This window comes from Dendropsophus ebraccatus, chromosome 8, assembly GCF_027789765.1.
Source record: "Dendropsophus ebraccatus isolate aDenEbr1 chromosome 8, aDenEbr1.pat, whole genome shotgun sequence".
In the NCBI taxonomy this organism is placed as follows: domain Eukaryota; kingdom Metazoa; phylum Chordata; class Amphibia; order Anura; family Hylidae; genus Dendropsophus; species Dendropsophus ebraccatus.
The window spans coordinates 105,946,763-105,961,486 of record NC_091461.1 but is presented as its reverse complement, the minus strand read 5'-3'; the positions used below and the strand labels follow the sequence as shown (position 1 = coordinate 105,961,486).

The following is a 14,724-nucleotide window of genomic DNA, read 5'->3' as shown; positions in this document are numbered from 1 at the left end:
GCCATAATCCTGCCCTAACCCCGGACTTGGGGCAGCCACAAAACATCCCCCCATCTCTGCTTAGTAAATATTTAATCAGCTCACGCAGCGGGTCTTATGGGGGAACCTGCAGCACTTAGTGCCAGGCCTGGGGCTTGTGGATTGTTCATATAAAGCCCCCAGCTGCTTCTAATGTAAACAGAGCAGGACGCGATGAGTCTATTGTTCTCAGTGCAAGATGCCTTCTAAACAATAGAACAATCCATATCGCATGTCCCGAATATATTCCATAAAGCAGGTGCTAAATTGCTGGAATAGTTGCTGCAGCGAGATAACAGAGGCATAAAAAACAACTATGTATATGAGGAGCAGCGCCCTCATCCCGGCCAACACTTGTCATACATGGATTAACGCTTCATTTGTAACCTCTCATTAAGAGGAAGCCGGAGCCCATAGTAACAACTGTATGCTGGGGCCTAGAGGCTGCGCTAAAGCCTACACCCTCAGCCACCGTCTACTGCGCCATACTGTGACCAGGTCTTGTTTTCTCTCAAGTGGTACATTTCAGACTTAAGGATTAGTCTTGGAGGCACATTTTATGATTTTCACATACAGAATAAAAGGGGAACTCCAGAAGAAAAAAAAGGTTTTTAAATCTACTGATGTCAGAAAGTTATACAGATCCTGTGCTCTCTGCTGCCACCTGTCTATGAGTTTGTGATACTCAGCCAACTCTATGATGGAATCTCGACCTCAGGTGTAGGTGTACACAGGTGTGATGTAGAAACCTGTTTTGGCCAGTTTGCTGTCCCCAATGGTCGGTAACCTACAGGAGTGCTAGGGTCCCTTGGGCACTTGTCACAGTAACCTGGAGTGATAGCAGACCCACCCAGGATGTTGGTATGACAACTCACAGAAAGGGTAAAAATAACCCAAGTGTTCGGTGGTCTGCACGGGTGCAGGTGCTGACAGGTTCGACAGAGTCCCGTGCGTTGAATAAAAAAAGAATACTTTACTGAATAAGGCTTGAGTTTAACAGTGAAACAAAAGTACAAATCTTGAACTAGAAATGTTAAGGCTGATAGTGAGGTAGAACCAGTGCTTAGAAGAGTTGGTGCTTTGTAGAGAGAAGGAAGAGGAGTTGCCAGCGGAGCCCTGCCTAAGTAGTAAGTGTTCTCTGCCGGAACAAGTGTGTAGAAAGAAGAGATAAGTGATATTTGTACTCACGGATGCCTAGTTGTGGCTCTGAACTGCCTATGCTCTCTAACTGTTAGATACCCGTCATAGGTGGGTAATAATAGCCCCAGTTGTCGGTTATCTGGGTGTAGCAGGTTGCAAAGACTTTCCAGTCGTCCTGCACTGCGCAGTAGGATACGTAGACCTTTTACCCGGTAGCTTTGTCCTACTAGGGTCAGTTCCTCTTGTTTCAGGGGACTGCCCTGCACGTTTTAGAAAGGTTCCTGGCATGGGCAAGGGTAATCTTAGGTGGCTTCTCTCCCCTAAGGTGAACTTAGCACTGCATGCTTGCTTTAACTGTTTGAAAAAAAGAAAGTCTTTTGTTGCACCTTTGATCCCTGTCAAGGGGTCCTGGCTAAGCCAGGCCCTGACTTAACTTCCATAGGAACTAGTTTGCTTGTGTCCTCTCTCCCTCTCTCTCTGAAAACTAAGTCTAGACTGTCCTCACTTCCTCCATCAGAAACTAACTCCTCCTACAGGGGTAAATCTAAACCCTCCCATGAGTGGTGGGGCTGAGTGTGTGTAAGAGAGAGGATAAAAGAGATAGGTTAGAAGAAAGAGCACCTGTGACTGGTCAGCACACCAACACATAGTACAAAACAGTTAACCCTTGACTTCAGCTGTGCATAGGAGACACAAAAACAGTGGTGCCACCTAGTGGAAAAAATAAAGTATGACATCTACCACTTGTGAACCTGAAAGAGTGACTTAGTAACACCACATTGACACAGACAGAGGTGGCAACAGAGAGCACTGTGCCAGACTGGAAAGAATACACCACTTGCTGCAGGAAATACAGCAGCTGATAAGAGTACTGGAAGACTTGAGATGTTTTAAATAAAAGTTACAATTTACATGTAGACTACATGTGTATTTTTGCAAATCTAATCACCTTAGCGTATATTATTATAGATTTCTAGATAATCCAGAGCTGCACTCACTTTTCTCCAGTTGGGGTCACTGTATACATACATTACTTTACTTATCTTGTACTGATCCTGAGTTACATTCTGTATTATACCCCAGAGCTGTACTCACTATTCTGTTGGTGGGGTCACTGTGTACATACTTTACTGATCCTGTACTGATCCTGAGTTACATTCTGTATTATACCCCAGAGCTGCACTCACTATTCTGCTGGTAGAGTCAGTGACTCCCATATTAATCCTGAGATCTACTAAAAAGTGGCCACTTTCAAGCCTATTCATCAGTAATAGAATAAGAAGTTTCTTAGAACCCACTGCTAGCAAATTTGCAAAGTGAGTGTTCTATTGTTCAAGTATTGTTATGGACTTGGTCGCATTATGCTGAGGAAGTCAAGTCACAGGATTTACTAAACAGCATTAGGCAGCCTGATAAATGACTAAGTATGATACAACAATGGGCATTATATAACAATCAGTGCAGCGTCATCTGAGACCATAATGCAACTTTACAATCACAGTGAGAAAACGTTCCTGTTCTGATTTTGTATCAAATAACATAATGTAGAAAGTGAAGTGTGATTGCATATCAGTGAGCAAAACCTCCACCGCTGTTACCTCTGCCCCAATTGTTAAAACTGGCCCTAAGAGTTATCAGAATTTTTTTTGTTTTTTATTCTGTTATTCCAGCAGTGTCCAGTTGATGGCGTTGTGGCAAATATATTATAATTCTGGAAAATCAATGGTTTCTGCGAATCATTGCATGGTTGTACATTGTACTTTGTATTTTGGTAAAACAAATAGGCTGGAGGTCGTGATGGTGGGTATGGGGGGCGTACGCCACGGAAAAGGCAAAAATTGATGCCTTTTCCGCCACCTATGCTGGGGTGCACATTGCACTCTATGACACAGTGCTGTGCTGTACATACATTTATCCTATAATATATATTTAAGGCTTCCAGACACTGTACACTATAATGAATTCTGTGAAGGGTGGAGCCTAAATCCCTGATATTTAGTAAACTTCTGCTATGATGGTTATAACTGTACTACATTGCCCAGCTTTCCTTTCTATATTGCATGCATGCCTTTCTGTTGCATAGTTCACCAGGGAACTATTGCCACCTCCTTATTATTCACATGTCACATTTATGGAATTAAGATGCTTTGGTCACATGATATATCTCAACCAATGAAAGCTGTTCTTAGTTCAGTTCAATCAGGAAATGAGTGGACCTAAACAAGTGGCTAGTGCATCCGTGCTTGCTCATCTCCTGCTAGTCAGACCACCAACTATTGTGCTGAGAGTTTCTCAGTTTTCCTGTACACAGGCAGGGATAAGCAAATAGGGGGGAAGGTCCAGGAATAGATCTAACCTCCTGACATGGCCTTTGAGCTCAACAAAGGTCAAGCCAAAGAAAAGATTTTGCCTTCACATTGAGGAAATGATTTTCATCTTCAAGATTCTAAGTCAAGTGTTCCAGAAGTGTCTGTGAGAACAAGCTACAAGACATACTGCCCCTTGGGGGTCAACTCCAGCACTTCCCAAAGCTGTATGAGAGAAGTCACCATTTTCTAGTTCATGCTGCAAGAATAAGTTCTACATTCTGCAACAAACTCCTTCTAGTCCAGGGTTCGATAATTTGTTTTAGGGCCCCCTGGCATTTACCATGCTTTTAGTAGGCCTCCAGTCAGGAATAGTGCTGATTGGCTTCAATACTGTTGCTCGTGCTCCTGCATATATCCCCCTGGATAAATTGTGACAGATCTGCAGAGTAACAGACTATAATATCTGTTGTGATCATCATGAAGTGTAGTATACTTGGATCACTCTGAACATTTCTATATAGTATACTACATTGGCTCAGACATTGGGGTTGTTAACCTGTTAACTTCACCCTTCAGCCAGTGTCTGCGCAGTGAAGTGTGTGTGTGGCAGGTGGTCTCTCATAGTGATTGGTGGACATGAAAGGCTGAAAGAGCGTCCATGACAAGGGAGCAAGTAGACTAAAATGCCTCCACTCCAATGGAGGTGAAACGGGCGCAGGTCCAAATATAATGTAAAAGTATTTTTTTTTAAATAATAATAATAATAATAATAATAATAATAATACATTTATTAGACACAACACGTTTCGAAGTCAGACTGACTTCTTTTTCAAGTGTGACACTTGAGAAATAACACTCTCAAGTGTCATTGAGATAAGTCTAGTTCAGACAGTGTGTTAGTGAGCTGGTTCAGACACATGTATGCAGAAGCAACCAGAGACACTTAGCTCTTTCAGTCAATACATTCTATTTACTATGCAGTGCTAGACCAGTCTAAAAAGTGCAGGACAGTATCCTACTACACAAGAGGAACTAGCCTGGATAGAACAAAGCTACCAGAAGGTCTACATATTCTATCTCACAGTGCAAGTAAAACCGAGAAGTCTCAGACACTTACAGTAGCAGGACGAGTACCTCAACACTGTAGGGCAGAAGGTGGTCAGACATTAGTCTAAACACAGGTACAAGTATCCCTCTCCCTCTTAAGTATATATCTCTAAAGTACTACATTGGGTTGGGACTCCCTTGACAAACTCCTCTCCTTTACGCTGCTCGAGTCTACTCTACTTGGTTTAAGCACCGCTACAACTACCTCTATTGTATTCTACTTTTGCAAGCATCTCCTCCGCACATCTGAGTTTAAGCACTGAAGCCTGTACAAAGATTTATCTATTCCTGCCAAAGTATTTTGTATTTTCAAGATACTGCACAGTAAAGCTGTTATTTTTCCATCACTGGGACTCCGCACCAGCACCTATACACACTAGCGATACACCTTGGGTGAACCCCTACAATGTATACTGGGGAAGACGAACCCACAGGTATCAAACTGGCTATATGCCGAATTCTGTTCCAGGCGCGTAAATTAATTGCAATGAAGTTTTCATTTTGGATTTGAGGCAGTAGTTATGGGCAGCAGTCATGGGAGCCACAATGGCGGCCATATTTGTTTTCACAAGGGAAAATAATAACACAAGGACTTGGATAGAGGAATGTATGATGTAAGGCCAGCCTGGAGCACAAGGGGTTAAGCGGCTCCGGATGACAGCATCACATCGATGGGTCTTTAACACTTCTCAAAATAGTTGATGATTCACAAGTGCACAATACGGAGATGGAGAAGAGACACGAGACTAGGGGTTGTAGCTCTTGTGGTAGAAGCCACAGGATGGATATAGCGCAGACCATCAGTATACAGGCTGCACTGTGTGTATCTATCTATCTATCTATCTATCTATATCTGATAACAGCCCGGCTGATGATATCACTGCTGCTTCCAGGGGACCCATAGACATTACATAACTGCTGTGATCCCGTCTCCCCATCTGTGGCTAGGGCTGATAGATATCTCTCCCCACATGTTCGCTCTGGTCAGCGAGTGTGAATGTGCTTACTGAGGCACACACCCTTACAGTACAGTATATAACTTATACGCTGTATGCTGGCGGTCGGCAGCACTGTACTGGACTAAATGGCACTGTAGTTAGGCAATCTTTTTACTATCTTTAGCAGGTGATGTATAGGGCTATTATATGGGGAAATGTACAGAACATCGATTACATTCTGTAGCAGACACTATATAACACTGCCATTTAGGCAACTATATGGACAATTTATTCCAATCTGTAGCTTGTGCTATATAGCGCTGTTATTAAGGGAACGGTATAGAAGTTTTATTACAATCTGTAGCGGATACTATATAATGCTGTCATTTAGGCAACTATATGGATGTTTTCTTACAGTCTGTAGCGGGTGATGTATGGCAGTATTATTTAGGGAACTATATGTAAGTTCTTTTACATTCTGCAGCAGACACTGTCATTCAGGCAACTATATGGATGTTTGATTAAAATCTATAGCAGCCGATGTATAGCATTGTTGTTTAGGGAACTGTATGGATGCTTTATTACAATCTGTAGTGGACACTGTATAGCGGTATTTAGTAAACTATATGAAAGTTAAGATCCCCATACATTTCAAACTATTTTTTTCGCTACACCCACAGCTCCTGGCTAGTTCGTCCATAGATATAAAGTGTACGGGGCTCTCTGACCGTCCAAAAACAGATGAGGAAAGTGGAGATAAGAGTCGGGTGAGATAAAAAAAAATCACTGCTTGACCCCTTTGTTCTCGGAGAGGTAAGGGAAAGTTCTTGGTGCAGCTTACTGTACCTCCCCTTCCCCAGTGGAGAACACAGGATTGCTCGGCCGGGCCAACCATCTCTGTGTATGGGGAGGACGAGGAAAGTTTGGCTGTCAGTTATTAAAAGTGTGTGGCCATCTTTGGTGCAACAGGTAGCAAGTGTTATATAGTCTGTTATTTAGGCAACTATATGGAGGTGTTATTACAATCCGTAGCACTAATAGCAGGCCTTGAACTTCAGGAGCTTAATTCCATTAAAAATATGAAGCTAAAAAAAGACTAATAAAAAAAACGCACAGAGAATTTCTGCTTTGCTTCCAGTCGGTGGGGTGGGGGTGGGATTGGACCTCTTTCCCATTCTCATATGCTAGATGATATTATTAGACCTCACAGATCCCAAAAACAATAGGATCTGCCAATATAACTGTGATGCGCACAGCTGGCTTAACATTGCACTGCTGAAAAGAAAGATACATGTAAGAAAATAATAAAAAAAGGTATATATCTATAGTGGTCCACTCCTCAGCATGACAGAGCTGATAACAGGGAATAATAGATCGCATCCGGCTACACAGCATATAGAGAGAGGCTGGTGTTTAGGTGCAGTGTGCCTTTAAGGGACACGTTTCATTTATCTTCCACCATCTGTCTGTCTTTTATTATAAACCGTTCGGCTATTATATTTGGAGCGGTCAGCAGGAGGGTGGATTTATCAAGAATGGGGAGGGGGGATTGTGGTTGAGTTGCTTTGACTATTAAACTTCCCCTTCTCAGACGTGCTGACAGATGTAATGGATTGGGAGATCTTTATAGAAGTGTCAGTTCTCTCAGCTCCATCCAACACAAACTACATGCCACTTCACATTGTCAGCTATAGGGCCAGAGGAGATCGAGAGAGCAGCACTTCCCACAGCACTGCGGAGTCACCAGGGAACGACACCGGGGAGGACAAAATAATATCACCCCATACACATATATACACAGGGCATAATATGTCTGCATTGGGGGCAGTATTGTAGTTATATTCTTGTATATAAGGAGCAGTATTATAGTAGTTATATTCTTGTATATAGGAGCAGTATTATAGTAGATATATTCTTATATATAGGAGCAGTATTATAGTACTTATATTCTTGTATATAGGGGCAGTATTATAGTAGTTATATTCTTGTATATAGGAGCAGTATTATAGTAGTTATATTCCTGTATATAGGAGCAGTATTATAGAAGTTATATTCTTGTGTATAGGAGCAGTATTATAGTAGTTATATTCTTGTATATAGCAGCAGTATTATAGTACTTATATTCTTGTATATAGGGGCAGTATTATAGTAGTTATATTCTTGTATATAGGAGCTGTATTATAGTAGTTATATTCTTGTGTATAGGAGCAGTATTATAGTAGTTATATACCTGTATATAGGAGCAGTATTATAGTAGTTATATTCTTGTATATAGGAGCAGTATTATAGTACTTATATTCTTGTATATAGGGGCAGTATTATAGTAGTTATGAACTGGAGAGAATGGAACGGCTGCACATCCCATCTATGGCTGATACTAATGCCGCTAGGCCTATATTAAAAATCAACACCAGAGTGTCTGTATATGAATTGATCAAGCCATATTGCCCCGTGTACCACCGCGCAGGTCCTCTGGTGAGTGTAATACCTTATCCAGACTTGTGCTGCTTGGGGGCGACCTTCTCCGCCGGCGGTGCTGGCCGGGTTCTGGTGTGGTGTTTTTGGGTCTGGTCCTGTGGCATGGGGGTCGCAAGGCCGTCCCATGGCCCCCGTTCCCTGACTGTGCACGCCTGCGGGGTTGGTGGCCACTGACTGGCACGGTGTGGACTTAGTGTAGGGACCCATGTGTATCAGATACCGGCACGAGGTACATGGGGCAGTATGGCTTGATCAATTCATACACAAAATTCTGATGTGTTTTTTATTTAGCCTAGCGGCACTAGTATCAGCCATAGGTGTGAGGTGCAGCACTCTGTTTCTTCCCTGAACCGCATTATAGTAGTTATATTCTTGTATATAGGAGCAGTATTATAGTAGTTATATTCTTGTACATATGAGCAGTATTATAGTAGTTACGGACAGGGAGAGAGAAAGAAGCTGCTGCACCTCACACTTATGGCTGACACTAACGCCTCTCGGCTACATTTAAAAACCAACGCCAGGATGTTGGTATATAATTTGATCAAACCATATTGCCTCATGTACCACCTGCAGGTCCTCTGGCCAACATGAGTCCCTACACTAACTCATCACTGTGTCGGTCAGCGGCCGACAACCCTGCAAAGCGAGCAAAAGCAGGGAAGGGAGGCCATAGAATGACCCTGCAACCCCACTGTCACAGGACCAAACCTCAAGGGCCCCCCCTAAACCCAGCAGGCGCCGCCGGCGGAGAAAGCAGCCACCAAGCAACACAATTGTAAACAAGGTCTTACTACTCACCACTGCACCGGAGGTAGAATGGGAGAACTAGGAGGTACTTACCATGTGTGCACAGGTGATTCCTGCTAATTGGGGTCACATGGGTCCGCTTTGCAGGGTTGGCGGTCGCTGACCTACACGGTGTTGATGAAGTGTAGGGAATCATGTGAACCAGGGGACCTGCACGTGGTACATGGGGCACTATGGTTTGATCAAATTATATACCAACATCCTGGCGTTGGTTTTTAAATGTAGCCAAGAGGCATTAGTGTCAGCCATAGGTGTGAGGTGGAGCAGCTCCTTTCTCTCCATGTCAGTATTTTACTTTTCTCCCTTTTCTGAGTGGCTAGCACTCCTCCTTGTAAGACCCATGTGACCCAATTAGCAGGAAGCACCTGTGCACACATGGTAAGTACCTCCTATTTCTCGCATTTTACCTTCCGTGCAGTGGTGTGTGGTAAGTATTTGTTCACACTTGTGTTGCTTGGTGGCGCCTACTGGGTTTGGGGGGCCTTGGGGTTTGGTCCTGTGACAGGGTTGCAGGGCCATTCTGTGGCCTCCCTTCCCTGCTTGCACTCGCTTTGTGGGGCTGGCGGTCACTGACAGACATGGTGTTGATTTAGTGTAGGGACTCATGTGAGCCAGGGAACCTGCACGTGGTACATGGGGAAATATGGTTTGATCAAATTATATACCAACATCCTGGCGTTGGTTTTTAAATGTAGCCGAGAGGCGTCAGTGTCAGCCATAGGTGTGGGGTGCAACAGGAACTGAGCAGCAAAACCCCACCCAAGCTGGAGACAAGAGTGTTGCTGTCTCTGGAAGAAAGTGGCCATGTTTTTGTAGCGCTGGATAACCCCTTTAAATTATCATACACACACATAACATTGCATTAACATTTGAACTTGTGACTTCTCTTTGTGCCGCCTGGTCTTTACTGACATTCATCTCCAGTTACAGCAGTAATAAAGCTATTGAGTAACAGAACTGATTCTTTACATGTTACACCATACTCATTGTGTAACCAAGAATGACATTATGATAAACTACTGCAATGTATACACTCGATATGCAGTACATGTCCTTAGGTCACATGTAAGATTTATGGTAGGTGAGGGGATTGTTATTAGTTGCTTCAACAAATAAATGCAATAATGCTACAACAAATAAGAGCCCCAGCACAGTGTATGTTATATGTACCCTAGATAGTATGTCAATTATTTAGCACTAGTATTTCCATTGCAAACCACTGAGCTGTCTGACATTAGGCAATTCATTTATATAGTCGGTTACGGTCAGTAATTTTATTGTTGCATGATACTTTTTTTGTTACAGTTGTCACACTTGTGCTATGAAGGTGAACGCCCCCTTTAAACTTTGCAGACGACTTCTGGATGCACAGGTACAGTAATACATTTGGCTTCATAAAACATTGTGTAACTTATTTCCAATGAATCCTTTCTATACATAGCAATTGTGTCAGGATTAGGGGTTATTAGGAGCTTGCAGCCGATCCTTGGGTACATCGCGTTTTCTTCTATTTTTACAGTAATTATATGAGATGAAGTTTTGACAACACATGTGCAATAAGAATAATTATATATTCCAGATATCTGGTTAAAATGTATCCTCGGGCCACGCGCAGGTTCTGGGTGACTTGTTGATTAGTCACATTGTAAAGGTTAGGTATGAATCTAGGGGCCTAAGGGGTTTACAGTCCAATCTCTTAATTTAATCTATATACTTTGGGGGAAATGAGATAAAATGGCAATTAAAAAGTTATTCTATTAGGTTAATCTCTGTCCGTGATCCCCTGTCAGTGAATATGTACATCCTGAAGGGATATCTCTTTTTTTTTAGAGTGCAGACAGCAGCCCCATACTCTGGAGATACCAGCACAATCATATACAGTGGTACCTTGGTTTAAGAATAACTTGGATATAGAGCGTTTTGCAAGAAGAGCTCACAGTTTTTAAAAATTGTAACTTGGTTTAAGCGCATTGCTTTGGTTTAAGAGCTCCCAGTACTGGGTCGGAGGGAGAGTGGGGATGGAACATGGTCTGCATAGCGGGGTCTACAGCCATGTACTCTGATCCAGGAAGTCTTCCTCATCTTCCAAATAATAGCAGATCCACTTCAGGCTGGGGCTTGCATCAGGGGACAGGACTGTGGAGGTAATCTCACCAGAGCTGTAACTCCTCTCTCCCTGGACAGAGAGTGCTGCATGTATGTGCTCACCGTATACCCTGCTCATTCCCATCCTCTCTATTCCTGCTATAATGTGCCTGCACTTACACTCAGCTATACACACTTCAGCTGCTATAATGTGACTGCACTTACACTCAGCCACTCACACTGCTGTATAGAGAGGTTTCTGTAACTGTCCTCCTGCACTGCTCTGTGATTCTTACTTCCTGATTGGTCCATGCTGAACACACCCACCTTCCCCTTTGCTGTCATGTGACCACACAGACCTCTGACAGCAGCTCTGCTTCTCTTATGGGGATCTGCAGATCCATCCTGTATCTACAAACTGTGGCTGTGTTATCAGGATTATGCAGTTACTATACATTATACACCACATGCTGGTTGCTATACTGTACAGTAACTTATAATATCACATATTTAGCTGTTTCTAAATGTTTGTTTCATTTGTTTTAACTGTTATTCAGAATAAAAAAAAAAAAATCATTATTTTTGGGGGTGTAGAACCATTTCTTATGGGAAAATTTGCTTTGGTTTATGAGTGATTCGGATTACAAGACGAGCCTCGAACTAATTATGCTCATAATCCAAGGCACCACTTGTATTATATTAATTGTAATAGGTACCAAGTAATATCACATATATCCTGTAGTGGCCGCTAAAGGAGGAGTGGGCAGGCTTCTACTGTTTCCACCAGTGATAACAGCAGATTGCTGCCAGACCTGCACAGTAAAGGCCTTATTACTCCAAGCGATTATATGCCAAATCAGACAGATTTTGCCCCATGTAATAATGTTAAAGATCAGCCAAAGAGCAAGCAGATAATAGGGCCTTAACTCTTCATTTTTTAAAGTTGACCCTTTAATCTCTTAGCAAGTTTTTGGTCTGTGGGAGGATATCAGAGAACTTGAAAATACATAATTTAGTCTATGAGTCCTGTAACATAGGTATTTTACAGCTACATCCCATGTATCTAAAAATTAGGGTGAGCCTATACACCACATATCCACTATATGCTTATAACCCCGCCCCTGAGGAGCAGCCTTCCTTTCCTGCAGGGCCGATCCTCAGATATAGACATCTTCTCTCTTAGCTGTAATGATCGTCAACTCGTCTTGCAAACAGATACAATAATTAAGCATTCCTTCTTACCCTGGCTTCTCTTGCTTCACCCTTATGCACCCTCTGATTTCTACTTAATACACTATAGCCCCGCCCCTGAGGACCAGCCTCCATTTCATGCAGGGCTTTCTCTTTTGCCTATTGAAAATCCAACCCTTTGTGTTGGTTAAATTGTTACATTTATACCTGGCTGCAATGCTTTAATTCTTTCTATACTCACCCAAGATAAAGGTGGTACTAGAGTAGGTTTCCTTTAACCATGAAAATGAAAGTTCTAAGGTCCCAGTCTGGTTGCACAGAACATGTGCAGGAGTAATAGTATGGAGGGTCTGGTACCCTGATGGGCCAGTGTGTCCATGTGTGCCTTTTATTTTCCTTCTGAACCACCCCCTATGAGTTGTACAAAAAGCAAATGTTTTGTGCAGACAATGAGCAACTTTACTGCTGTTTTTTACTGACTTTCCAGCCACTGCTAATTTATGCAACACAACCTGAGCTGAATCACAAGTGTCACTGTGACTCATTGGAAGGAGCCATAGACTCTAATTCATTTAACTAGTGTAAACCTGCTCACATGGAAAGAGTCTCCAGGACTTTCCTCTACAAATATACTGTGGTTTGCTATAAAACAACAAAAACTCTTCTATGACTGTTGACTTAAAGGGTGATTCCACTGTCAGTATCATTTCACAGTCACTTCACTACTAATTACTCTACAACTTAACTAAGTAACTTCTCCAATACTTAACATGTTTTTCTGAAATCACAAAACTGGTCTAAAATACCCTTTATTATACTACATATTGTACATTTCTTATCCTGTACTGATCCTGAGTTACATCCTGTATTATACTCCAGAGCTGCACTCACTATTCTGCCGATGGGGTCACTGTGTATACATTACATTATTTATCCTGTACTGATCCTGAGTTACATCCTGTATATTACTCCAGAGCTGCACTCACTATTCTGCTGGTGAGGTCACTGTGTACATACTGTACATTACTTATCCTGTACTGATCCTGAGTTACATCCTGTATTATACTCCAGAGCTGCACTCACTATTCTGCTGGTGGGGTCACTGTGTACATACATTACATTACTGATCCTGTACTGATCCTGAGTTACGTCCTGTATTATACCCCAGAGCTGCACTCACTATTCTGCTGGTGGGGTCACTGTGTACATACATTACATTACTGATCCTGTACTGATCCTGAGTTACGTCCTGTACTGTTATGAGACATTACACATTACTTATATGGGGTGCCCTGTTTTCTGGGTGCTGTATGGTTCCTGTAGATGTGGATGTTGTGGGGTTGCATTAGGTTAGACATCTGGTTCTCAGTATATCCTGTAATCCTGCACAGTAATGTGACCGCTGAGAACCTCCCTCTCTGCTTTCCTTCTATAATTTGTTTATATGTAGATTATTCCCTTTTTCTGAGGTTTCTGTACAGATTTCCTTCTCTTCTGCTGGTTAGTGTAATATCTGAGCAGATCTGCGGTGTATAAACCTCCCGCAGTAACTCTCTATAACATAAATGATCCTATATAAAACTGAATTGGTGGTTAGCGCTGAGTAATATAACTAGATTATATAATAGAAGAAAATTGGTTCACACGTTTGGTTTAAAAATCAGTTTATATATATATCTTCACTCCCAGTCATAGAGAGGGAGCAGAGGAATACAGGGGAGAAAGACTGTGTAATTCTGGTAGAAAGTGTTCAGCGTCTGTAGAAAGATGGGTGTTTTAATTGACTAACCTCTAACTGCAGTATAAGGCTATGTTCACACTACGTAAAAGTACGGATAGCAACAACGGCCGTACTTAATGCAGTGTGGAACATTGACTAAATTTCTATGGGATCCCGGCCGGAGTCAGTTTTCTGCGGTGGCAATTCAGGAAACCCTTTAAGTTCACACAGTGAAGCGAGCGGCTCCGACCGCTTGCTTCATTGTGTGCTGTGGGAGGTTGTGATGTGGGCGCGCTGATGCGCCCGCATCAGAACCCTGTGGCCGGAAAGATCCGGGATGATCCGGGCAGAGACCGGAACGGCCGGTCTCTTACATAGTGGGAACATAGCCCTAGGCTGGGTTCACACTACGTATATTTCAGTCAGTATTGTGGTCCTCATATTGCAACCAAAACCAGGAGTGGATTGAAAACACAGAAAGGCTCTGTTCACACAATGTTGAAATGGAGTGGTTGGCCGCCATATAACAGTAAATAACTGCCATTTTTTTTTTAATACAACGGCCGTTATATAACAGCCAATATTTGCCATTAAATGGCGGCCATCCACTCAATTTCAATTCGCCAATTGCAATTACAGCCGTAGTTAATACGAGAAAATATGTTGGCCGGATGTCTATGGGATCCCGGCCGGAGCGTGAACACATAGGGGGAGATTTATCAAAGGGTGTAAAATTTAGACTGGTGCAAACTGCCCACAGCAACCAATCACTACTCAGCTTTCCTTTCAGCACTGCCTAAAGCTGAGCTGTGATTGGTTGCTGTGTGTAGTTTGCACCAGTCTAAATTTTACACCCTTTGATAAATCTCCCCCATAGTATACGCTCCGGCCGGGATCCCTAGCCGCACCGCAAACAACTGACATGTCA

The 14,724-nt window shown here is 42.6% G+C and overlaps 1 protein-coding gene across 5 annotated transcripts in view; it reads right to left on the bottom strand.

The window, feature by feature from the left end:
• The window catches only part of FGGY (FGGY carbohydrate kinase domain containing), a 381,964-nt gene that overhangs the window by 17,014 nt on the left and 350,226 nt on the right, over positions 1–14,724 (bottom strand). The gene's annotated exons all lie outside the window — the stretch shown is intronic.